Below are 14,414 nucleotides of genomic sequence, written 5' to 3'. Positions count from 1 at the left end.
GGGAACCCTACAAAACAGAGGTGATGCCTGCCCTGTTTGAGCTTATAGTTCTGTGGAAAAGATTGAAAATAATGACTAGATTTACAAGTATGTGTGTATGAAGTTATGATGAGCAAAAGAAGTAAAACTGCAGGATGAAGACTGGCAAGAGAGCTCACTTGGATAATGTACTTGCTTTGCCATGTGGGAGACCCAAATTTGAACCTGAATCCAAATAACACTGATGGAAGTTTCAGTGCTAAAGTGTTTTTCTCTCTGTCTTGCTGCCTCTGTCTCTATATTTCCATCTGAAAAAGTCAGCCTACAGTGGTGAAGTCCCAGTGATGACAGAAAGATACTGTGGATAGTCCTTAAGCAAAAATGGAGGGGGTCGGGAGGTGGCACAGTGGGTTAAGCGCATGTGGCACAAAGTGCAAGGACCAGCATAAGGATCCCGGTTCAAGCCCCCAGCTCCCCACCTGCAGGGGAGTCGCTTCACAGGCGGTGAAACAGGTCCGCAGGTGTCTATCTTTCTCTCCCCCTCTCTGTCTTTCCCTCCTCTCTCCATTTCTCTCTCTCCTATCCAACAACAAACAACATCAGCAATGGCAATAATAATAACCACAATGAGGCTACAACAATGAGGGCAACAAAAGAGGGGGGAAATGGCCTCCAGGAGCAGTGCATTCATGGTGCAGGCATCGAGCCCAGCAATAACCCTGGAGGAACAAAAAATGGAACTACCATATGATCCACCAATACCACTCTTAGGCTTTTATTCAGTGGATACTCAAACACTAACTCAAAGGGACATATGCACTATTATGTTCATAGATGCATTATCCCCAATAGCAAGAGTAGAAGCAGCCTAAATGCCCATTGACAGGCAGGTGACTGGCTAATGAAGTTATGGGTTGTACATTCCATGGTATACTACTCTGCAATTAGAAAGGATGATATTGTGTCGTCTGGGACAAAATTGATGGAATGCAGGTGATTATGTTTAGCGAAATAAGACAACTACCAGATGGTTTCACTCATATGTGGAAACTAGAGATCTGATTTATGTGAACTCGTAGAAGAAGGAGAAGGAGAAGGAGAAGGAGAAGGAGAAGGAGAAGGAGAAGGAGAAGGAGAAGGAGAAGGAGAAGGAGAAGGAGAAGGAGAGGAGGAGGAGAAGGAGGGAGAAGAAGAGGAAGGGGAAGGAAAAAGAAGAAGAAGAAGGAGAAGGAGGAGGAGGAGGAGAAAGAGGAGAAGGAGGAGGAGGAGGTGGAGGAGGAGGAGGAGGAGGAGGAGAAGGAGAGGAAGAGGAAGAGGAAGAGGAAGAGGGAGAAGGAGAAGAAGAAGAAGGAAGCAAACTATAAGATGTGAGAACTATGGTGTTTACCTTTGGGAGGCAGAAGTGTAGGGATACAGAACTTTGGTGGTTGGGTGTGGTATGAAACTAAACTATACATTGTAGTCTTATAATCTTGTAACAAACAATAAAAATATTCAAACAAATAAAAATATTCAAAAATAAATCCAAGTTAGGCACAGGTGGCGCAAAGCACAAGGATCCCAGTTCCAGCCCCCAACTCCCCACCTTCAGGGGAGTCGCTTCACAAGTGGTGAACACGTCTGCAGGTGTCTGTCTTTCTCTCCCTCTCTCTGTCTTCTTCTCCTCTCTCTATTTCTCTCTGTCCTATCCAAGAACAACTACATCAATGACAACAACAATAATAACTACAACAATAAAAAAACAGGGGCAACAAAGGAAAAAATAAATAAATATTTTAAAAATTTAAAAATAATTTTTAAAGAAACTAGGTATGAGAGAGAACACTGTGGTAGACTGAATCCATTCCAAAAAATACAATCAGCAGTTTAATATAAAGAACTGTTAGTTAATATTATATTAGAACTATTTTAATATTAGAACTAATTTTATCTAATTTAATATTAGAACTATTATGTTTTTAATATAAAGAATTATTAAACTATTATATTAGTTTAATATAAATAACTATTAGTTAATATTATATTAGAACTATTTTAATATCAGAACTGATTTTATCTAATTTGATATTAGAACTATTGTGTTTTTAATGTAAAGAATTATTAAACTATTATATTAGTTTAATATAAAGAACTATTGGGGGCAGAAGATTGCTAACCTGGTAGAATACACACTTGACCATGCCTGAAGTCCTGGGTTCCTGTCCCTACACCACATTAAAGTGTCATATGTCAGACGAAGTTCCACAGGTAGTTGAATCATGTTACAATGTCTCTCCCCCTCTCTCTACCTCTCTTCTTTCTCTTTTTCTCTCTCTCCCTTTGAAATAAAGAATTTAAAAGTTCAAAACTATTGGAATAATGCATGCACAAGATAGTGATGCCCCCCTCAAAACAATTGTTTAGCTTTGATAAAATAATAACTATATGAAAATGGTACATGGTACGAAGTAATGAGTGCCTAAGAAAAAACAGTGTTGGAAGGGGGTTGAGCTGCTCTCTAAGACCGAGGGAAGTAAAACTGTGTTTCACTAGGGAAACACAGTTAAACCCATTAGATAACTGAGATTTTTTTTATGGTTTGCCAGGTTAGGACTAGTCTACAATATCAGAGTGCACAAGAAGTAACTTGTTGGGACACAGATAAGGCAGGTAACCCTAGGCTGGTGGCTAGTTACTGGTTCATGACTATGTGGCAGGAGAAAAGATGTTTATGTGGTCAGAAGTCTGGAGCTATCAAAAAAAGTAATGTCCTGGAAAGGACTATAAGAGGCAAACATAGGTGCAGTAGCCAGTAATTAAAGGGAATCAGGTCAGGCTGGTCGGACACCCGAGATATAGAATGCCCTTATTGAGAAGATCACAGAGAGACCAGGCCACTCTGGGACAGCAAGGCCTCCAAGGACGGTTCTTCTGAGTGAATGGAAAAGACAGAACACCCCAGATGTACACATACCCACACTACAGCTCCACCCTGGACTGTTGAATGAAATAGTAACCCCTGCCTCACACAGTGTTATTCTAGTGCCCTATACCAAGAAATTTTAACACCATGTTCACTGTAAAGATGAGCTAAAGAAAGGAATCCTATTCATTATTACAAAGGATCTACTGAGATTCAGTTTTGGAACTTAGAAGCAAGGAGTTGGCAACCTGAACAAGAATAAAATGAAGGAGTTAGTATAAATTAGGAGAAAATAATATAACTAATTAATTCCTTTTTAAGCATATAAGACTTTAGCTGAGGTCTCAGAACTGAAGAAACAGCAAAACATAAAGTTGGAATGAACATTCTTCAAGCCAAGCCAAAAAAAAAAAAGTGAGATCTCAAATCCAGGAGGAAGAAAAAAGTTTGGCAAGTTTGAGAAACTCGGATAATACTCTGAGTAAATCAGTTAAAACACAATGAGTCATAGCGCAACCATGGACAGGGAAGCAAAGATCAGACTGAAGCAGTGAGCCAAAGGCCAGTAACACAGGACACTGATCAATGACAAGAGTTTTGGAAGGCAGCTGTGCTCACCACTATACCACCAATGCCTCCGTATGACAAGAGTTTTGGATGTTTAAATACAACTGAAAGACCATTGAAACATCTTGAGTAAAGGAATTTGCAAGAGATCATTCTGATTGTTTTGTGAAGGCTAAATTGGATGGGACTAAGTGGGGTGCAAATACCAACTAGTAATCTAAAGTTATAGTCTAGGCAAGAGGAGATAATGGTTTTGATCAACACGGTAATAATGAAACTAAATAGACAGACTTCCAGACACAAAAACTCCTGGCTTAACTTGGCAGGTTTTTAGAAACTGCTACTCCAGGCAAAATGCCATAATGACACCACATCTTTATATAACAACCTGCTGTGTGTTGTTACCTAATCAACAGGGTTTAAGATGGATTAAATATGGTAGAGGAAGGGGAGATACAGGAGGCTTGGTGATGATGCTGGTGCTTCTGGCAAAAGTTTAACTGGCTATCAAGATGGCCATTTACTGAAAAAAGCAGGTTACAGAAAATATGCTAATGTAGTACAGTAGTTAAGTCATAGATGACTGAGAGATAATAAAGAGTAGCATAGTGGAGTCAGACGGTAGTGCAGCGGGTTAAGCACATGTGCGCAAAGTGCAAAGACCTGCATAAGGATCCCGGTTCGAGCCCCTGGCTCCCCACCTGCAGGGGAGTCGCTTCACAGGAGGTGAAGCAGGTCTGCAGATGTCTATCTTTCTCTCCCCCTCTCTGTCTTCCCCTCCTCTCTCCATTTCTCTCTGTCTTCTCCAACAACAACGACATCAATAAAAACAACAGTAATAACTACAACAACAACAACAAAAACAACCAGGGCAACAAAATGGGAATAAATAAATAAATATTTTAAAAAGAGTAGCATAGTACTATATATGGTACACATTTTTTTCCTTTTTTAGTTATTGTTGTCATTGTTGGCTATGACACAGAGAAATGGAGAAAGGAGGGGAAGACAGAGGGGGAGAGAAAGATAGACACCTGCAGACCTGCTTCACCACTTGTGACAAGACTCCCCTGCAGGTGGGGAGTCTGGGGCTTGAACCAGGATCCTAATGCTGGTCCTTGTGCATTGCATTTAACCCACTGCGCTACAGCCCAACTCCCAGTGGTACACAATTATGACACAGTATAAAATGTGATATTTATATTACAAAAACTGAGGAGATTGCAAAGAAGCAAATATAAAATAAGATGAGAGGATGATCCTTAACATAAACATTCAGAGTAGACAAAAGAGGGAAAAAAATGAATTGAAGTGGTAATTGGGAGGGGTAGCCAGAAAGATGTATATGAAAACCAGGGAATTAAATGCTATGAACCTAAAACAAATAAATAAAAAGCTTCTGGAAGGCGGCTGAACAGTGTTTCCCAGAATTGCTGGAAACCAGTCTATGCCAATATTAGGAAGTACTCAGTGGCTTTGACATCACACAAGTCGTTGGAAACTTTGCCAAGAAATGCCTAGATTATACAGAGTAAGATAAGGGAAAAAAATCATAAAATATAAGCTGGAAAATGTGCAAAATAGCTCACTTGGATACTGTGTTGTTTTCCATGTGATTGGCCCAGATTCAAGCCCAGACCTCACCACATAGATAAAATATTTGGTACTGTGGTCTCTCTATCTCTCTCTCTCTGCCTCATTTGTCTGAAAAAGTCAAGTTGGAGCAGGGAAGGAAAGAAGGAAGGTTTGTTTTTCGTGCCCTGTTTGCTTAACCCGCTGCACTACTGCCTGGTCCCCTCAAACTTGCCTTTTATCTTTGAACATATTAATAGTCACAGCCATAGTCTATGTCTAATGATTACTCTTTAAGTATCTCCTACTTCTAGCATCACTTATTTCTGTGATTTCTTTGTTCTTTGTTTTTTGTTTTTATGTGAGGATAAGGACATTTACTGCAGGTTTTCTTAATCAGTGCTAAAATAACTGTAAGCAAACCTTACTCCCTGTAAGGGTTAATCTTTATGAAATTTGCCCATATTCCCAGAGTTGTCCTTCAGAACTGTAATTCAGAATTTATCAGGATCACTTCCTTGATGAGATTTAAGCTCCATATATCTATTCAAACTTTTAATTTACGTAATTTTTATTCTCAGCATGTTCAGAAAGAAGTGAAACCAACGTTGCCTTAATCTTCTACTGGACTTTAGCTCAATTCTTATTCACTATTAACAAGTTTTCTTATATATTAAAAGAAACATTTATATACCATTCTCTTCTTCTCAGTAATAGAGTTGGTACTAACTACTCTCTCATTACAAAAAGGAGAATTCCAATGGCAGATGAAAAGGAGAGTTGTATCAGGGAAGAGTTGCTTTTGTTATCATTTTTAAGATATCAAATACTTTGGCCTAAATATGAATTCTACTGGGCATAGACTCCAGCAGAGATTTAAAAAAACTGAAGTTATGTAAAAAGAATAACAGATGAATGTGTTTACCTTATACACCATCAATCCTAAAAATACGGTATATATAGGGGGCCGGATAGTGGAATATCTTGTTGATCGCACATGTTACAACGTGCAAGGACCTGGGTTCAAGCCTCCAGTCCTCATCTGTAGGGGGAAAGCTTCATGAGTAGTGAAAAAGTGCTGCAGGTGTCTCTCTGTCTCACTTCCTATCTCCCCCATCCTTTTAATTTCTGGCTGTCTCTATCCAATAAGTAAATAAAGATAATTTAAAAAATCAAAAAGTTTATTTGCTAACACTAGTGTGTGTGTGTGTGTGTGTGTGTGTGTGTGTGTGTGTGTGTGTGTGTGTGTGTGTGTTTGCCCATAGGTGCCAGCAGTGGCACTGAACTTTATGAAAAATAAGGCTGAACGTTCAACTAGATTGAAAACAAAAGGAGCTTTCTCTGTGGATTGTGGCACAACAAGCCAGTTTTGTTCTGTTCTGTGTATCCATATATTCAAGAACCCCAATGTGAGTGTGTGGGTGTGTGTGGAGGACTGGCGAACACTTCACACACTAGATTTACAGATGCTCAAGGGGAAAAAACAAAACAGTGTTATGGCTTAAATGTGTGTCTCTATTTCAGGAGTCCCTATCATCACAGTATATTTACTTTGTTATGTGGGAGGAGGAGTCCAAGAGACTGAACAGTGTATAGTAGTGAGACTTCATTTTGAGCAAAGTAAAATTTGTAACATGAAACAAGATCATTACTTGGTTTCTGTGTCTGAAATCACTTTTGTAAACAAGGCCTGCCAATCTTTGATTTCCTTTAATGATAGCACGATGAATGGCATGCCCTTTATAGGGCCAGTACAATAGCTTATCTGAAGGGGGCCTGCTTTGCCATGTGTAAGACCCTGGTTCAAGCCCAGTCTTCACAGCGCTGGGGTAGGCTTTTCCTCTCTCCCTGTCTCTCTGTCTTGCTTCTATTGGGGGGGGGGGGGGGGGGGCGGAAATCTGCCCAGACTGATGAAGTCCTGAAGAGCGAGAGAGAGAGAGAGAGAGAGAGAGAGAAAGAGAGAGGGAGTATGTGGAAGGAGAAGGAGGAAGAAGAAGGAGAAAGAGAAAAACTCTAAAATGAATTTGAAGCAGATTAAAAAAAAACAATAAAATCAAGTCTAGCTGTAGAAACTGCTATCTTAAAACAGCAATATTATAGTACAAATATAAATGAAGAGGTGCCATGAATTGGATAGTTCTTGGGACTTTCTGAAGAATTGATCAGAGAAGCAGAGGAAAACCAGACTTAAAGGATATGTTTGAATGAACAGTGAAAGGAAACATCATTTGATATAGTGATATGCTATAAGGTCATTGAGGAAGAGAGCAAGTTAGAAGAGAGCTAAAGACAATGCCACAGTGGTAAAGATAGAGCTCATCAGAAATCTGGTGAAGGAAGATAAATTAGCATTTGAAGTTGAATAAGAACATCTCATTGAAATAAATAAATAAACAAATAAATAAAAAGCAAGGGGGCTGTATGCTTCCAGAGTTTAGAAAGAAACATTTACAAAAGTTAAAAGTGATAAGTGGCATCAAATGCTATGAATAATTGAATTACCTGCTAGAAAAAAATATCATTTTTAATTATTTTATTATCTTTATTTGTTTATTGGATAAAGACAGCCAGATATGGAGAGGGAAGGGAGTGACAGAGAGTGAGAGAGACAGAGAGACTCCTACAGCTCTGCTTCACCACTCAGTGAAGCTGCCCTCCTGAAAGTAGGGACAGGGCTTAAACCCAGGTCCTTGCACATTGTAACATGTGCGCTCAGCCAGGTGCGTCACCACCAGGCCCCTAGAAACAAATTCCATAGGTAGATTGGAACTCTTTTGCTAGGATTGGCCTTGTCTACACTTGTCTCTATCTTTGATCTCACTTTTTTTTTTCACAACCTAAACACATTTTTGTCTCTGTCATCCAGAGGTGGGAAAGAGTCTTTAAATGTACATTTCATATATATATTAACCAGAGCACTGATCAGCTGTGGCTTTTGGTGGTGTGGAGAATTGAACCTGGGACTTTAAAGCCTCAGGCAGGAGAGTCTCTTTGCATAATCATTATGCTATCTAGCCCCCCACACACCCTAAATGAGCATTTCTTGTGACTGACTTTCAATTCCTCTTCTTTGATTTTAATGCAAATTCTTTGAACTATTTGTGTATCACTATCTTCCTCCACTTTTCTTTCCTAAGTCATGGCAATTAGTTTACTGCTTCCAGTGTATTGGTGGCTATCGAGATTGTGAGCGTGCGCAAGAAGAAGAAAAGCAATGATTTACCCACATTTAATAGACTATGGTAATGTCCACATAATGAAACTCTCATGTAGGTTAAATTCAATAGCATGTAAAACAATTATTGCAGCCTGGCACATAGTTTAAAATCCTAGATTGCATTCCATTGCCTGGTTTTACAGCCACATGCTCATGGTTACATAACCAAAAAGTGAATACAGCTTGCAACTCAGGTCTCCTTGAAAAAAAAAGAAGGCTACGTTCTTTTTTCTCACACCTATAACCTTCCTTTCTCAGCAATTTTGCCCCCAATTTCTGTGTCTGTCTGCAAACTGCTTGATCATAGAAATTACATGTCTGATTTGAAAACATAGTTCCCTGATTCAACTCTCAGGTTTACATTTCAGAACTTGACTGCAACCTGCCAACTGACTTCTACTCCACGTATCAAAGTATCAAATGTCTCATTCTATCCTACTTGTTCTCATACCCCAATAGTACCATCCCTCGAGAAAGATGACACACACGCACAGAAAAAAGCCAACATTAGAATTGTTTAGTATGACTTGTAAGCCATATTTACTGAGTTAACAGAACTGAAACAAACAAGTACCTGGTCCAGGAAAGAATGATTGTGGTACTCAGAAAGAAAATAGTTAGTTAATAATAAAATAAATAAATAAATAAATAGTTAGTTAATAATGTGAGTAGTCAATATAACTTCCCATTAGGATGTTTTTATAACCTTAGTTTGTAATTTCATAAATGGTCAGTAGGTGGAGTAGCTCACTCATTGATGGCATTTCAGAGACCAATATGGCTATTTTGAATCAGAGAGACTGAGAAAAATTTCAACCTCCTCCCTTTCCTGAGTAGGAACACAAAGACTAAAAAATTAAAATGAACACTAGTCACCAGCCATCAACTTTAGATAACTTCTCTTTACATGGTTACACAACAGAATAATGAAGAAATTTCTGTGTTGGAAGTAAGGATACATGAGGGAAGTTGCCTGCCATGAAGACTATATTCCTTTAGAGATGCTGTGTTGAAATCATTCATTCAGTATTTGGAAGTTCCAATTAAAGAGACCATTTAAAACGAAAATAAATCCATTCCATCGCCCTTTTTTTTTTTTTACTTTCACCTTATGCTTTGTCCCAAACAAAATCCCACCTGCCAAATGTATGTTCAGAATGTAAATGAGGAGAAAGGCAGTTTCCTAAAATGACTTGTTTTCTATGCTGCCCCAGTATGTGAAATTCACAGGGATTGAGACAAGGCCATCATATCATGCCCACTCTGAAAGACGTTTTTTAGGAGAAAGTCATATTTATTAAGTTATTGAAAAAATAACTTAATCAGGGTTAGAGTTGGAAAAATAGTAGACAAGGCTAATAGCCCTCCTGGTGTTTTGCTTCACTGTGGGAAGATACAGAAAGGAAACAAGACACTTTTAACAACCGTTAATTATTTGGATCCCAGTAAGTACATGAAATTGAGAGTAGCTGAGGAGTGGGGAAGGATTAGGAGTTTATTTTCAAGGAATGGTCGAGGAAGTTTGTCTGAAAATATGCTATTTAGGAAAAATAAAGATCTGGGGTAATGATTTCAGGAGAGGAAACAGATGTTGCAAAGGACATGCGTAAGCAGCAGTAAGCTATTTTCAATCATTACATTCTCAGTAAGTACTAGTTTCCTTGTGGAGCTGTTACCTGATGTAAGAAGGATACTGCAAGAATTAAAGTTGAATAAGTGGAGGAAGTTCATAGGATGTTCCATGTGTTCCTGGAACGTGAGAAGTGTGTCTACTCCTCTTGTGGGTAACTGCATATGGGGATGGCCAGAATGGAAATCAGCTTCATAAGAAAGCAGAAAATACTCAGTAAATGGACAAATTGAGGGCTCCAAATGCCATCAGTATTCAAAAGAAGCTCTTAAAATAGTTTTTAAATTAAGTGAAGGGGAATCTGGTGGTAGCGCAGCGGGTTAAGGCGGTGCAAAGAGCAAGGACAGAGGTAAGGATCCTGGTCCCAGCCCCTGGCTCCCCACCTGCAGGGGAGTCGCTTCACAGGTGGTGAAGCAGGTCTGCATGTGTTTATCTTTCTCTCCCCGTCTCTGTCTTCCCCTCCTCTCTCCATCTCTCTCTGTCCTATCCAACGACGACATCAATATCAGCAACAATAATAACTACAACAATAAAATAAGGGCAACAAAAGGTAATAAATAAATATTTTTAAATGATTTAAAAATTTCAAAAAAAATTAAATGAAGTCTGTTTATCAGCATCTCAAAACATTTCTCAAAATGTGGTCTGAAAACCACAAATTGGCGATGTGAAATGTGCTGGTATACATCCCAGAAAAATGTGGAAATGTTTGCTTCTGACAACAAAAGTCCCGTAAATCAACATTTCTTCAATAATGTGATATTGGAAGTAGGAAAAAAAATAATAAATCACCCAAGGGCAGTCAAATACCACTGGCTATTACATTAGGTCTTCCAAATTTGAATTTATAGCATGTGGGCCAGGAATGTGGATTATAATAAACACAGAAAGTGTCATATGCTCTGAAGCTGACAACTAAAAATGAATGCTCTGGTGAATTTGCATTGTGCCAGTTTTAACTCCTCAAATAATATGGCCTTCTACTCTCTTCAAGGACTGGCTTATTTCTCCTAGTCGGAAATGACTAAAACAGCTCTGAAAGAAAAGGGGAAGCTGGGTGCATGACCAAAGATGTATGTGTGTGTGTGTGTGTGTGTGGTGGGGGAGGCTGCAAAACATTAAGAAGAAATGTTTAATAGTCTATTTTTAGAAAAGTAGATATTTAAAGATCTTAGATTATTTATGATTTTTGTAACCATTATATACAAAACAACACTTCTTCACATTTTGAACAACAACAACAAAAAAATAATGGGCACTGGACTTTCTTCAGGTTACAGTATTGTTCTTATGGATGGTGTCATTTTGTGGGCAGTAATGTTCTCTCCTTAAATCTCAAGAGTATTGAGCTCTCACCTTTTCCTATTCTTAGGACACAATGAGGAAGAGAAAATTCTGTTAGTGAAATTGTGGGTTGGGAAGATGCAATTTAAACTCTTAGAGCAGACAATGACAGTGCAGTAAATGTATCTGGAATGGAAAAGAAAATTAGTATGCGCCTCGTGTCCGCTGATAGCTTTGGATTTGATAGAGAAATCTATAGTCTAAAGGAAAGAGTAAATCTGAATTTTTTACTCATCCATCTCCTGTTACCTCTAATTAGGTATTGAGTTTTTGTTTGCTTCTTTGTTTTCTGCTAACTGATCCAACCCCCCAAAAATAAGAACGAAAAAGCAGCATTCTTTGGTTGCCTGATACAGTTTGATAAATTTAGTGCTTTATTTCTTTCATAATTTTTAGCATGAAAAATTTAAAGAGAAAGCCTTCCTTAACCCTTATGAGTCTCTGAATATGCAGTGATAGACTCTCTAGCCCATCAGTGATTCACCTTGTAATGTCTCTTTGCTTTGCTTATTAGAGGCCATCTGTGAGTGGGATCATCTGATATTTGTTCTCCTCCTTCTGATTTATCTCCATCAATATGATTCCACTGTCGTAACAAAGGAGAATGTCAGCTTTTCTTACATCTGTGTAGTATTACACTGTGTATATATGCCACAACTTGTCTGATGTTCATCTACTGTTAGACACTTGGATTGTTTAAATGTTGGCTATTACACATTGCACTGTTACAAGCATAGGTGTGCATAGATCTTTTTGAATAGGTGTTTGTGTTCTTTGGATAGATGTGAGGTAATGTTGGTTTATAAGAATGCGTATGTTGTGGTCTGGGAGGTGGCACAGTGAATAAAGTACTGGACTCAAGAGTGAGGTTCCGAGTTCAATCCCCAGCAGCATATGTACCAGAGAGATGTCTGGTTCTTTCTTTCTCTCCTCCTATCTTTCTCACTGATAAATAAATAAAATATTTTTTAAAGATTGTATATGTTTTAGGGGCACAACATCATATTTCTTCAGTCATGCATGACTTCTTTCTTCCAGACTTTATTTTATTTTATTAGTGATTTAATAATGATTGAAAAGATTGTAGGATAAGGGTCCAATTCCACGCAATACCCACTACCAGAGTTCCATATTGCATCCCCTCTATTGGAAGCTTTCCTATTTTTCCCTTTGGGAGTATGGACCAAAATTCTTTTGGGGTTGCGGAAGGTGGAAAGTCTGGCTTCTGTAACTGCTTCTCCGCTGGATCTGGGCTTTGACAGATTGATCCATACCCCCAGCCTGTTTCTGTCTTTCCTTAGTGGGGTAGTGCTCTGGATAGCTAGCGTTCCTAGACACATTATTGAGGTTGCCTGCCCAGGGAAGTCAAGTTGATGTCATGGTAGCAACTTGGTGGCTGAAAAGCATTAAGATATAAAGCAGAACAAACTGTTTAATAATCAAGAACCTAAAGGTAAGAATATAGCAGATAAGATTTGGGGTCTTCATGTTGGAAGAAGCTAGGAAGTCTATTTTAGCTATATTCAGAGGGGCCCATGTCTACTAATTTTTGCCTGAGCCTGACAGCTAACATGCAGGTGGGTTAAGAACATTGTCTGGTGGAAGTCGGGTGGTAGCGCAGCAGGTTAAGCGCAGGTGGAGCAAAGCGCAAGGACCTGAGTAAGGATCCCGGTTTGAGCCCCCGGCTCCCCACCTACAGGGGAGTCGCTTCACAGGCGGTGAAGCAGGTCTGCAGGTGTCTGTCTTTCTCTCCCCCTCTCTGTCTTCCCCATCTCTCTCCATTTCTCTCTGTCCTACCCAATAACTACGACATCAATAACAACAACAACAATAATAACCACAGCAATAAAACAACAAGGGCAACAAAAGGGAATAAATAAAAGTTAAAAAAAAAAGAACATTATCTGGGAAGATGATGTCAGAGCTGGGAATAGGACTAGAAAGCTGGATAAGGGCATGTCTAGAAAGCTGGATAAGGGCAGCTTCCAAATATGGAAAAAGTATCTAAATACTATTAACTGTAAATCCCACCTGTTTGACCTAGGACCCATTTCTGTTCATATTTAGCACAGGAGTCTGTGTAACTTCTGGATCTCTGTCAGTCTGAGCTCGCAGTCCATGGTCATAGCTGGGAACATTTTAGGCTGCACTCATTTCAGGACCAGTCTTCCTCAAATAGCAGAGAATGTTAACTCAGCCTCCCTTCAGAAGACACAATTATAGAAACAATTCTAGCAGCAATACTTTTGAAAAGAACTTTTTTTTTTTTACTCAAAGCACTACTCACACTTCAGATGTCTTAAGCAAAATATCATTTTTTCTACCAGGTTGAAAATTATTTTATGGCCCCATCATATATAACTTTATCTTAAAATAGACTGTCTTTATCTCAGCAAAACATCTCCTATGTTAGCAAAAAAAAAAATCTATTTAAGTTTGTATATTTGCCTTTCACAAGGGATTGTCAGGGTAAAAGTTCAAGATTGGACAATTAAAGCAAATTATTTATGAAGCCTCCTCCCTTTGAGATATATTTGTCACTATCATTTACATAGAAAGCATTTGCTTGTAGATCTGTTCTTATACCTCAGAACTAAGATAGTGCTTTCATTCAGACTGAGTCATCCTTGTCCTAAATATTGCATAGTGGCATGGACTGCCATCTCCTGTTTCCTTGAGCCAAATGTAATAACAAGGCAAACCAGCCTCTCATCTCCAAATCTCTTTGTACTCACAAACACTTTGCATGGTGTAGTTGTTATACTGCAAAGAATTACAATATTGGATGAGCTGCATAAAAGTCTAACCAGGAAACTTAAAAGTTTGCAATGCTTTCTCTAGCTATGAAAAAATATATATGTTCTGAATGTGTGGAAGAATATTTGAAACTTGAAACTTTTCGTCAGAAATTGAAGGAGCTCAAGGTCAGTTTAATATTAATTCTCACCCAGTTCTTTCATCTAACAGATACTACATTTGAATCTGGTAAGGAAATATGAATTTAGGTCAGTTTAGCCTTCAAAGAACACATTTCTTGAGAAATATTTTTGTATCCATCTGTTTATCTCCAGTATCATTAAGTTATTTTAAGGTGGAAATGACCAAAATTTGCCTTTTTCATAGAAAGAGAAATTTATTTCTGGTAGGCTGAAATTGCTTTTGAATAATTTATGGGGAGCTGTGAATTCATGGGATCTAATATC

General features: G+C 38.6%; 1 protein-coding gene across 1 annotated transcript in view; it reads left to right on the top strand.

Moving 5' to 3' along the window:
* The window catches only part of PDZPH1 (uncharacterized), a 128,396-nt gene that overhangs the window by 65,362 nt on the left and 48,620 nt on the right, over positions 1-14,414 (top strand). The gene's annotated exons all lie outside the window — the stretch shown is intronic.

Source organism: Erinaceus europaeus, chromosome 11 (genome assembly GCF_950295315.1).
Source record: "Erinaceus europaeus chromosome 11, mEriEur2.1, whole genome shotgun sequence".
Classification (NCBI taxonomy): Eukaryota; Metazoa; Chordata; class Mammalia; order Eulipotyphla; family Erinaceidae; genus Erinaceus; species Erinaceus europaeus.
Note: the sequence above shows the minus strand (reverse complement) of the source record. Positions and strands in the feature narration are given on the sequence as shown.